This window comes from Solea senegalensis, linkage group LG11 (assembly GCF_019176455.1).
Source record: "Solea senegalensis isolate Sse05_10M linkage group LG11, IFAPA_SoseM_1, whole genome shotgun sequence".
Lineage (NCBI taxonomy): Eukaryota > Metazoa > Chordata > Actinopteri > Pleuronectiformes > Soleidae > Solea > Solea senegalensis.
In genome coordinates, this window is record NC_058031.1 from 1346606 (window position 1) to 1357174 (window position 10569).

At 42.7% G+C, this 10569-nt stretch overlaps 15 non-coding genes across 15 annotated transcripts; all 15 read left to right on the forward strand.

The window, feature by feature from the left end:
- The first annotated feature begins 2539 nt into the window (after window positions 1-2539).
- Window positions 2540-2612, forward strand: trnak-cuu. Its single transcript has one exon. It is a non-coding gene; the product is annotated as a tRNA-Lys (tRNA).
- A 395-nt stretch (window positions 2613-3007) lies between these two features.
- Window positions 3008-3080, forward strand: trnak-cuu. Its single transcript has one exon. It is a non-coding gene; the product is annotated as a tRNA-Lys (tRNA).
- A 395-nt stretch (window positions 3081-3475) lies between these two features.
- On the forward strand, window positions 3476-3548 carry trnak-cuu. Its single transcript has one exon. It is a non-coding gene; the product is annotated as a tRNA-Lys (tRNA).
- A 596-nt stretch (window positions 3549-4144) lies between these two features.
- On the forward strand, window positions 4145-4217 carry trnak-cuu. The gene has a single exon. It is a non-coding gene; the product is annotated as a tRNA-Lys (tRNA).
- Window positions 4218-4663: 446 nt separating this feature from the next.
- trnak-cuu lies at window positions 4664-4736 on the forward strand. The gene has a single exon. It is a non-coding gene; the product is annotated as a tRNA-Lys (tRNA).
- Window positions 4737-5131: 395 nt separating this feature from the next.
- On the forward strand, window positions 5132-5204 carry trnak-cuu. Its single transcript has one exon. It is a non-coding gene; the product is annotated as a tRNA-Lys (tRNA).
- A 395-nt stretch (window positions 5205-5599) lies between these two features.
- Window positions 5600-5672, forward strand: trnak-cuu. The gene has a single exon. It is a non-coding gene; the product is annotated as a tRNA-Lys (tRNA).
- Window positions 5673-6153: 481 nt separating this feature from the next.
- On the forward strand, window positions 6154-6226 carry trnak-cuu. The gene has a single exon. It is a non-coding gene; the product is annotated as a tRNA-Lys (tRNA).
- A 481-nt stretch (window positions 6227-6707) lies between these two features.
- trnak-cuu lies at window positions 6708-6780 on the forward strand. The gene has a single exon. It is a non-coding gene; the product is annotated as a tRNA-Lys (tRNA).
- Window positions 6781-7142: 362 nt separating this feature from the next.
- Window positions 7143-7446, forward strand: trnak-cuu. The gene is made up of 2 exons: window positions 7143-7179; window positions 7411-7446. It is a non-coding gene; the product is annotated as a tRNA-Lys (tRNA).
- A 500-nt stretch (window positions 7447-7946) lies between these two features.
- Window positions 7947-8019, forward strand: trnak-cuu. Its single transcript has one exon. It is a non-coding gene; the product is annotated as a tRNA-Lys (tRNA).
- A 407-nt stretch (window positions 8020-8426) lies between these two features.
- Window positions 8427-8499, forward strand: trnak-cuu. The gene has a single exon. It is a non-coding gene; the product is annotated as a tRNA-Lys (tRNA).
- A 465-nt stretch (window positions 8500-8964) lies between these two features.
- Window positions 8965-9037, forward strand: trnak-cuu. Its single transcript has one exon. It is a non-coding gene; the product is annotated as a tRNA-Lys (tRNA).
- Window positions 9038-9432: 395 nt separating this feature from the next.
- Window positions 9433-9505, forward strand: trnak-cuu. Its single transcript has one exon. It is a non-coding gene; the product is annotated as a tRNA-Lys (tRNA).
- A 482-nt stretch (window positions 9506-9987) lies between these two features.
- trnak-cuu lies at window positions 9988-10060 on the forward strand. The gene has a single exon. It is a non-coding gene; the product is annotated as a tRNA-Lys (tRNA).
- The last annotated feature ends 509 nt before the right edge of the window (window positions 10061-10569 follow it).

Below are 10569 nucleotides of genomic sequence, written 5' to 3' on the forward strand. Positions count from 1 at the left end.
GGGGAAAGTATGAAAAGGTTGGCATGGGAACATATTTCGTCACTTTTTTTAATATGTTTAATAATTGAGACTCAAATGTTTCAGCTAATTGGATAAATATGATTTATGAGTTAAGTTTTTAATTTACATTGTCGTACACATTTTAATTTTTGAATCAGAAATTTGTGTCTTGTGGTCAAAATGTAAACCTTGAGTTTTTGACAAATATGATATAGATTTGTCTTAGTTTTATTGATATTATAGAGTTTTCCCCACTCTCAATAGTTTTAAAATTTAGATTTTCATGCCTCACATTTTATAGTTTCCCCCAGCGTTTGCGACAGGAAAGAGCGTCCTTACACGCGCCGCCTCGGTGTGAAGGTGTTTCTTCTCGTCTTCTTCAGGTTCAGGTGGAGGTTGGTCAGTGTGTAGATAATATTAAAAAAAAGCTCAGCAGGTTGGAACATAGTTAGAAAAGCACAGTGAAGCTTTTTTTTTTATACGCTTTCACCAAACAGTAGAGTCAGCTCAAAAAGCAATAGAGCGCGTGGGTGTGGTTTCATTGATGATGTCGCAGTGAGTGAGTGAGTGAGTGAAATGTGAGGATGTGATCACGGATGAGGACAAAAAAAACGATGCATGTTGTTTCTACTAAAGCGATGCCGAGGTGAGTGTGTTACGTGTGTGAGTGTGGGTTTGGGGGCTGGGAAGGTGGGTGTACATTATTTAAACCACTGTTCTCTCTGTGGCGTGTGGCTGTTTTTGTTTTCTGCTATTTGACAATGAATTACTCTGCACTTAAGCGTGTTGCTGTCGTGTCTTTTCTTTTCAAGATGTCGTCATGATTGCCTGCACTAAAGAGCGGTTCGCGTGAGACCCCGGTCAACCGACTCGGTTTTAAAAAGGTTCATTATGTAAGAGATTCACTTTATCACAGGGGATGGGCAGTACGTCAATGTTTTATCGACATCATGACACGAGACAACTAGAGCTGAAACAATTACTCGATTACTAAGTTCGTCGTCAACTATTTTTATAATCAAATCAGTTTGAAGGTTTTTTCATGATTAAAACAGGATTTCTGATTGTTTCAGCTTCTTAAATGTGAATATTTTCTGGTTTCTTTGCTCCACATATCAAAGAAATCATTTAAACTGAGTCATTTTGTTTTGTGGACAAAAGACATTTGAGAACCTCAAGTTTTCTAACATTTTATGCACCAAACGATTAATCGAGACAATAATTTTTTAGTTAGTTGCAGCTCTAGAGACAACATATGGTCCTAGATTTTGGATGTTGTCATATGATAAAATATCTGATGACTCCATAGTTTTAAAGTATATTCCATTGATGATTATATTTATTATATAGAATTAATTAATGGAATACACTGAATGTATACATATATTGATTAAAATACACATGGAATCAACTAAAATGGTTAAAGAAATGTCCTAATTATTAGAAACAATGAAATTGCCACCCAGGTCTTATCTGAAATTAAAGTAATAAATGTATTTTAAGAATGTAATGCAGATCATAAACAGTAGATATTTTAATTTAGAGTGTATTTTAACGCTCAATGAAGCAACCAGTGTATAATTTTACATCTTGTTTTTCTCGATATGGCCTTATGGAAATATTGGTATGCTTTTTTTTATCATGATATACATCAATATCGAGTGGTGTAAAAGAATACCATGATAAAAAAATGTATTTCCCCACATCCCCCCTATATTAGGTTGTAAAATGACCTTGATGCATCTTCTGATCGTTGAGCTTCAGTTACCAGTAAATAAATAAATGACAGACTGAGTGTGAGGTAAACGCTGAAGAGAAGGAATGGTTTTATTTTAGTCACAGTGGAGGGAAAAAATTAATGGAGTGGAAAACATTTACAACATGATTCTGTGCAGGAGAGGGGAAAAAAACAGTCACTGCAGTCAAAACACCATCATGTGGTGTCATTACATACCAGTTTAAATTCAACACATCAGTGTAACAAAGAACTAGAAAATTCTGCGGCCAAATTTCGAGCGTGCCTGCTGTTCTTGCTGCCGATGTTGTTGGGTGCAGGGCTTGTGCTGGTGAAGGAGTAACATTTAGGTGGATTGAACCCTTAAAACTTGAAGTATTTAGACAAAGTGGTCATTTGGTGGAATCACCCTTTAAAAGAGACTCTCTTCCTCACTCTGTGAGGATCCAAACTTGCCTGGGTTGTGATTATTTCGTCAATCATCTCCCATTCATGTGTATGTGGAAATCATTCACAGTTTTTTGCAATTTTTGTCACCATGGATGCTCGAAACACTTAGAAAGTGCCCGCCATTCTCGGTCAAAAATGTCATAGTTTAGTATGTCGTCCAAAATGTGACAAAAATGTCATAGTTTAGTATGTCGTCCAAAATGAGACAAAAAAGTCATAGTTTAGCATGTCGTCCAAAATGTGACAAAAATGTCATAGTTTAGACCTAACATGACAGGTCAACTGTATGACGCTGAAAGAGCAGTTGCAGATAGTTTTTTTTCCGAAAACTGTTGCCTTAATTCTTGTGTTGTAGCCCGGCTAGCTCAGTCGGTAGAGCATGAGACTCTTAATCTCAGGGTCGTGGGTTCGAGCCCCACGTTGGGCGGAGCCTTTTAGGGCAATCAAGAGACTTCTTCTCCAAGAAGAGTCTCTTGGCCAAAAGACTCCTCCTCCAAGAAGAGTTAGAACTTCAAATCAAATGTAAACAGGCAATGCGTCCATCTTGGGATGTTGAATACCTGAAAATATGCAGACCATCAGATCATGTGAGTTATGGTGCGTTTCCACGGACTTGCACGGTGACTTTGCTTATTTAAGGATGATTACAGCTCACTCTGCTTGAGATGACCTCAGATGGTCTGAGGCACTTCTGGGATGTGTATTTTGAGTTTAACAGGTTTTTAACCACGACCTAACATGACAGGTCAACTGTATGACGCTGAAAGAGTAGTTGCAGATAGTTTTTTTTCCAAAAAATGTTGCTTAAATTCTGGGGTTGTAGCCCGGCTAGCTCAGTTGGTAGAGCATGAGACTCTTAATCTCAGGGTCGTGGGTTCGAGCCCCACGTTGGGTGGAGCCTTTTAGGGCAATCAAGAGACTTCTTCTCCAAGAAGAGTCTCTTGGCCAAAAGACTCCTCCTCCAAGAAGAGTTAGAACTTCAAATCAAATGTAAACAGGCAATGCGTCCATGTTGGGATGTTGAATACCTGAAAATATGCAGACCATCAGATCATGTGAGTTATGGTGCGTTTCCACGGACTTGTGTGGTGACTTTGCTTATTGAAGGATTATTACAGCTCCCTATGCTGGAGATGACCTCAGATGGTCTGAGGCACTTCTGGGATGTGTATTTTGAGTTTAACAGGTTTTTAACCACGACCTAACATGACAGGTCAACTGTATGACGCTGAAAGAGCAGTTGCAGATAGTTTTTTTTCCGAAAACTGTTGCCTCAATTCTTGTGTTGTAGCCCGGCTAGCTCAGTCGGTAGAGTATGAGACTCTTAATCTCAGGGTTGTGGGTTCGAGCCCCACGTTGGGCGGAGCCTTTTAGGGCAATCAAGAGACTTCTTCTCCAAGAAGAGTCTTCTTCTCCAAGAGTCTTCTTCTCCAAGAGTCTTCTTCTCCAAGAGTCTTCTTCTCCAAGAGTCTTCTTCTCCAAGAGTCTTCTTCTCCAAGAGACTTCTTCTCCAAGAAGAGTCTTCTTCTCCAAGAGACTTCTTCTCCAAGAAGAGTCTTCTTCTCCAAGAGTCTTCTTCTCCAAGAGACTTCTTCTCCAAGAAGAGTCTCTTGGCCAAAAGACTCTTCCTCCAAGAAGAGTTAGAACTTCAAATCAAATGTAAACAGGTAATGCGTCCATGTTGGGATGTTGAATACCTGAAAATATGCAGACCATCAGATCGTCTGAGCTATGGTGCGTTTCCACGGACTTGCACGGTGACTTTGCTTATTGAAGGATGATTACAGCTCCCTATGCTGGAGATGACCTCAGATGGTCTGAGGCACTTCTGGGATGTGTATTTTGAGTTTAACAGGTTTTTAACCACGACCTAACATGACAGGTCAACTGTATGACGCTGAAAGAGCAGTTGCAGATAGTTTTTTTTCCAAAAGATGTTGCTTAAATTCTGGGGTTGTAGCCCGGCTAGCTCAGTCGGTAGAGCATGAGACTCTTAATCTCAGGGTCGTGGGTTCGAGCCCCACGATGGGCGGAGCCTTTTAGGGCAATCAAGAGACTTCTTCTCCAAGAAGAGTCTTCTTCTCCAAGAGTCTTCTTTTCCAAGAGACTTCTTCTCCAAGAAGAGTCTCTTGGCCAAAAGACTCCTCCTCCAAGAAGAGTTAGAACTTCAAATCAAATGTAAACAGGCAATGCATCCATGTTGGGATGTTGAATACCTGAAAATATGCAGACCATCAGATCATGTGAGTTATGGTGCGTTTCCACGGACTTGCACGGTGACTTTGCTTATTTAAGGATGATTACAGCTCACTCTGCTTGAGATGACCTCAGATGGTCTGAGGCACTTCTGGGATGTGTATTTTGAGTTTAACAGGTTTTTAACCACGACCTAACATGACAGGTCAACTGTATGACGCTGAAAGAGGAGTTGCAGATAGTTTTTTTTCCAAAAAATGTTGCTTAAATTCTGGGGTTGTAGCCCGGCTAGCTCAGTCGGTAGAGCATGAGACTCTTAATCTCAGGGTCGTGGGTTCGAGCCCCACGTTGGGTGGAGCCTTTTAGGGCAATCAAGAGACTTCTTCTCCAAGAAGAGTCTCTTGGCCAAAAGACTCCTCCTCCAAGAAGAGTTAGAACTTCAAATCAAATGTAAACAGGCAATGCGTCCATGTTGGGATGTTGAATACCTGAAAATATGCAGACCATCAGATCATGTGAGTTATGGTGCGTTTCCACGGACTTGTGCAGTGACTTTGCTTATTGAAGGATTATTACAGCTCCCTATGCTGGAGATGACCTCAGATGGTCTGAGGCACTTCTGGGATGTGTATTTTGAGTTTAACAGGTTTTTAACCACGACCTAACATGACAGGTCAACTGTATGACGCTGAAAGAGCAGTTGCAGATAGTTTTTTTTCCAAAAACTGTTGCCTCAATTCTTGTGTTGTAGCCCGGCTAGCTCAGTCGGTAGAGCATGAGACTCTTAATCTCAGGGTCGTGGGTTCGAGCCCCACGTTGGGCGGAGCCTTTTAGGGCAATCAAGAGACTTCTTCTCCAAGAAGAGTCTCTTGGCCAAAAGACTCCTCCTCCAAGAAGAGTTAGAACTTCAAATCAAATGTAAACAGGTAATGCGTCCATGTTGGGATGTTGAATACCTGAAAATATGCAGACCATCAGATCGTCTGAGCTATGGTGCGTTTCCACGGACTTGCGCGATGACTTTGCTTATTGAAGGATGATTACAGCTCACTCTGCTGGAGATGACCTCAGATGGTCTGAGGCACTTCTGGGATGTGTATTTTGAGTTTAACAGGTTTTTAACCACGACCTAACATGACAGGTCAACTGTATGACGCTGAAAGAGTAGTTGCAGATAGTTTTTTTTCCAAAAAATGTTGCTTAACTTCTGGGGTTGTAGCCCGGCTAGCTCAGTCGGTAGAGCATGAGACTCTTAATCTCAGGGTCGTGGGTTCGAGCCCCACGTTGGGCGGAGCCTTTTAGGGCAATCAAAAGACTCCTCCTCCAAGAAGAGTTAGAACTTCAAATCAAATGTAAACAGGTAATGCGTCCATGTTGGGATGTTGAATACCTGAAAATATGCAGACCATCAGATCGTCTGAGCTATGGTGCGTGACTTCTTCTTCTCCAAGAGACTTCTTCTCCAAGTTGGGATGTTGAATGTGAGGCTCCATGTTGGGATGTTGAATACCTGAAAATATGCAGACCATCAGATCGTCTGAGCTATGGTGCGTTTCCACGGACTTGCGCGATGACTTTGCTTATTGAAGGATGATTACAGCTCACTCTGTTGGAGATGACCTCAGATGGTCTGAGGCACTTCTGGGATGTGTATTTTGAGTTTAACAGGTTTTTAACCACGACCTAACATGACAGGTCAACTGTATGACGCTGAAAGAGTAGTTGCAGATAGTTTTTTTTCCAAAAAATGTTGCTTAAATTCTGGGGTTGTAGCCCGGCTAGCTCAGTCGGTAGAGCATGAGACTCTTAATCTCAGGGTCGTGGGTTCGAGCCCCACGTTGGGCGGAGCCTTTTAGGGCAATCAAAAGACTCCTCCTCCAAGAAGAGTTAGAACTTCAAATCAAATGTAAACAGGTAATGCGTCCATGTTGGGATGTTGAATACCTGAAAATATGCAGACCATCAGATCGTCTGAGCTATGGTGCGTGACTTCTTCTTCTCCAAGAGACTTCTTCTCCAAGTTGGGATGTTGAATGTGAGGCTCCATTTTGGGATGTTGAATACCTGAAAATATGCAGACCATCAGATCATGTGAGTTATGGTGCGTTTCCACGGACTTGCACGGTGACTTTGCTTATTTAAGGATGATTACAGCTCACTCTGCTTGAGATGACCTCAGATGGTCTGAGGCACTTCTGGGATGTGTATTTTGAGTTTAACAGGTTTTTAACCACGACCTAACATGACAGGTCAACTGTATGACGCTGAAAGAGTAGTTGCAGATAGTTTTTTTTCCAAAAAATGTTGCTTAAAATCTGGGGTGGTAGCCCGGCTAGCTCAGTCGGTAGAGCATGAGACTCTTAATCTCAGGGTCGTGGGTTCGAGCCCCACGTTGGGCGGAGCCTTTTAGGGCAATCAAAAGACTCCTCCTCCAAGAAGAGTTAGAACTTCAAATCAAATGTAAACAGGTAATGCGTCCATGTTGGGATGTTGAATACCTGAAAATATGCAGACCATCAGATCATGTGAGTTATGGTGCGTTTCCACGGACTTGTGCGGTGACTTTGCTTATTGAAGGATTATTACAGCTCCCTATGCTGGAGATGACCTCAGATGGTCTGAGGCACTTCTGGGATGTGTATTTTGAGTTTAACAGGTTTTTAACCACGACCTAACATGACAGGTCAACTGTATGACGCTGAAAGAGTAGTTGCAGATAGTTTTTTTTCCAAAAAATGTTTGCTTAAATTCTGGGGTTGTAGCCCGGCTAGCTCAGTCGGTAGAGCATGAGACTCTTAATGTTGGGCGGAGCCTTTTAGGGCAATCAAGAGACTTCTTCTCCAAGAAGATTCTTCTCCAAGAAGAATCTTCTTCTCCAAGTAGAGTCTTCTTCTCCAAGAGTCTTCTTCTCCAAGAGACTTCTTCTCCAAGAAGAGTCTCTTGGCCAAAAGACTCCTCCTCCAAGAAGAGTTAGAACTTCAAATCAAATGTAAACAGGCAATGTGTCCATGTTGGGATGTTGAATACCTGTCTCAGGGTCGTGGGTTCGAGCCCCACGTTGGGCGGAGCCTTTTAGGGCAATCAAGAGACTTCTTCTCCAAGAAGAGTCTTCTTCTCCAAGAAGAGTCTTCTTCTCCAAGAGTCTTCTTCTCCAAGAGTCTTCTTCTCCAAGAGACTTCTTCTCCAAGAAGAGACTTCTTCTCCAAGAAGAGTCTCTTGGCCAAAAGACTCCTCCTCCAAGAAGAGTTAGAACTTCAAATCAAATGTAAACAGGTAATGCGTCCATGTTGGGATGTTGAATACCTGAAAATATGCAGACCATCAGATCGTCTGAGCTATGGTGCGTTTCCACGGACTTGCACGGTGACTTTGCTTATTGAAGGATGATTACAGCTCCCTATGCTGGAGATGACCTCAGATGGTCTGAGGCACTTCTGGGATGTGTATTTTGAGTTTAACAGGTTTTTAACCACGACCTAACATGACAGGTCAACTGTATGACGCTGAAAGAGCAGTTGCAGATAGTTTTTTTTCCGAAAACTGTTGCCTCAATTCTTGTGTTGTAGCCCGGCTAGCTCAGTCGGTAGAGCATGAGACTCTTAATCTCAGGGTCGTGGGTTCGAGCCCCACGTTGGGCGGAGCCTTTTAGGGCAATCAAGAGACTTCTTCTCGGAGACTTCTTCTCCAAGAAGAGTCTCTTGGCCAAAAGACTCCTCCTCCAAGAAGAGTTAGAACTACATAAAATGTAAACAGGTAATGCGTCCATGTTGGGATGTTGAATACCTGAAAATATGCAGACCATCACATCGTCTGAGCTATGGTGCGTTTCCACGGACTTGCGCGATGACTTTGCTTATTGAAGGATGATTACAGCTCACTCTGCTGGAGATGACCTCAGATGGTCTGAGGCACTTCTGGGATGTGTATTTTGAGTTTAACAGGTTTTTAACCACGACCTAACATGACAGGTCAACTGTATGACGCTGAAAGAGTAGTTGCAGATAGTTTTTTTTCCAAAAAATGTTGCTTAACATTTGGGGTTGTAGCCCGGCTAGCTCAGTCGGTAGAGCATGAGACTCTTAATCTCAGGGTCGTGGGTTCGAGCCCCACGTTGGGCGGAGCCTTTTAGGGCAATCAAGAGACTTCTTCTCCAAGAAGAGTCTTCTTCTCCAAGAGTCTTCTTCTCCAAGAGACTTCTTCTCCAAGAAGAGACTTCTTCTCCAAGAAGAGTCTCTTGGCCAAAAGACTCCTCCTCCAAGAAGAGTTAGAACTTCAAATCAAATGTAAACAGGCAATGCGTCCATGTTGGGATGTTGAATACCTGAAAATATGCAGACCATCAGATCATGTGAGTTATGGTGCGTTTCCACGGACTTGCACGGTGACTTTGCTTATTTAAGGATGATTACAGCTCACTCTGCTTGAGATGACCTCAGATGGTCTGAGGCACTTCTGGGATGTGTATTTTGAGTTTAACAGGTTTTTAACCACGACCTAACATGACAGGTCAACTGTATGACGCTGAAAGAGTAGTTGCAGATAGTTTTTTTTCCAAAAAATGTTGCTTAAATTCTGGGGTTGTAGCCCGGCTAGCTCAGTCGGTAGAGCATGAGACTCTTAATCTCAGGGTCGTGGGTTCGAGCCCCACGTTGGGCGGAGCCTTTTAGGGCAATCAAGAGACTTCTTCTCCAAGAAGAGTCTCTTGGCCAAAAGACTCCTCCTCCAAGAAGAGTTAGAACTTCAAATCAAATGTAAACAGGTAATGCGTCCATGTTGGGATGTTGAATACCTGAAAATATGCAGACCATCAGATCGTCTGAGCTATGGTGCGTTTCCACGGACTTGCGCGGTGACTTTGCTTATTGAAGGATGATTACAGCTCACTCTGCTGGAGATGACCTCAGATGGTCTGAGGCACTTCTGGGATGTGTATTTTGAGTTTAACAGGTTTTTAACCACGACCTAACATGACAGGTCAACTGTATGACGCTGAAAGAGTAGTTGCAGATAGTTTTTTTTCCAAAAAATGTTGCTTAACTTCTGGGGTTGTAGCCCGGCTAGCTCAGTCGGTAGAGCATGAGACTCTTAATCTCAGGGTCGTGGGTTCGAGCCCCACGTTGGGTGGAGCCTTTTAGGGCAATCAAAAGACTCCTCCTCCAAGAAGAGTTAGAACTTCAAATCAAATGTAAACAGGTAATGCGTCCATGTTGGGATGTTGAATACCTGAAAATATGCAGACCATCAGATCGTCTGAGCTATGGTGCGTGACTTCTTCTTCTCCAAGAGACTTCTTCTCCAAGTTGGGATGTTGAATGTGAGGCTCCATGTTGGGATGTTGAATACCTGAAAATATGCAGACCATCAGATCGTCTGAGCTATGGTGCGTTTCCACGGACTTGCGCGATGACTTTGCTTATTGAAGGATGATTACAGCTCACTCTGTTGGAGATGACCTCAGATGGTCTGAGGCACTTCTGGGATGTGTATTTTGAGTTTAACAGGTTTTTAACCACGACCTAACATGACAGGTCAACTGTATGACGCTGAAAGAGTAGTTGCAGATAGTTTTTTTTCCAAAAAATGTTTGCTTAAATTCTGGGGTTGTAGCCCGGCTAGCTCAGTCGGTAGAGCATGAGACTCTTAATCTCAGGGTCGTGGGTTCGAGCCCCATGTTGGGCGGAGCCTTTTAGGGCAATCAAGAGACTTCTTCTCCAAGAAGATTCTTCTCCAAGAAGAATCAAGAAGATTCTTCTCCAAGAAGACGCATTGCCTGTTTACATTTGATTTGAAGTTCTAACTCTTCTTGGAGGAGGAGTCTTTTGGCCAAGAGACTCTTCTTGGAGAAGAAGTCTCTTGGAGAAGAAGACTCTTCTTGGAGAAGAAGACTCTTCTTGGAGAAGAAGACTCTTCTTCTCCAAGAAGAGTCTTCTCTCCAAGAAGAAGAGTCTTTCTCCAAGTAGAGTCTTCTTTCCTCCAAGAGTCTCTTCTCCAAGAGTCTTCTTCTCCAAGAGACTTCTTCTCCAAGAAGAGTCTCTTGGCCAAAAGACTCCTCCTCCAAGAAGAGTTAGAACTTCAAATCAAATGTAAACAGGCAATGTGTCCATGTTGGGATGTTGAATACCTGAAAATATGCAGACCATCAGATCATGTGAGTTATGGTGCGTTTCCACGGACTTGTGCGGTGACTT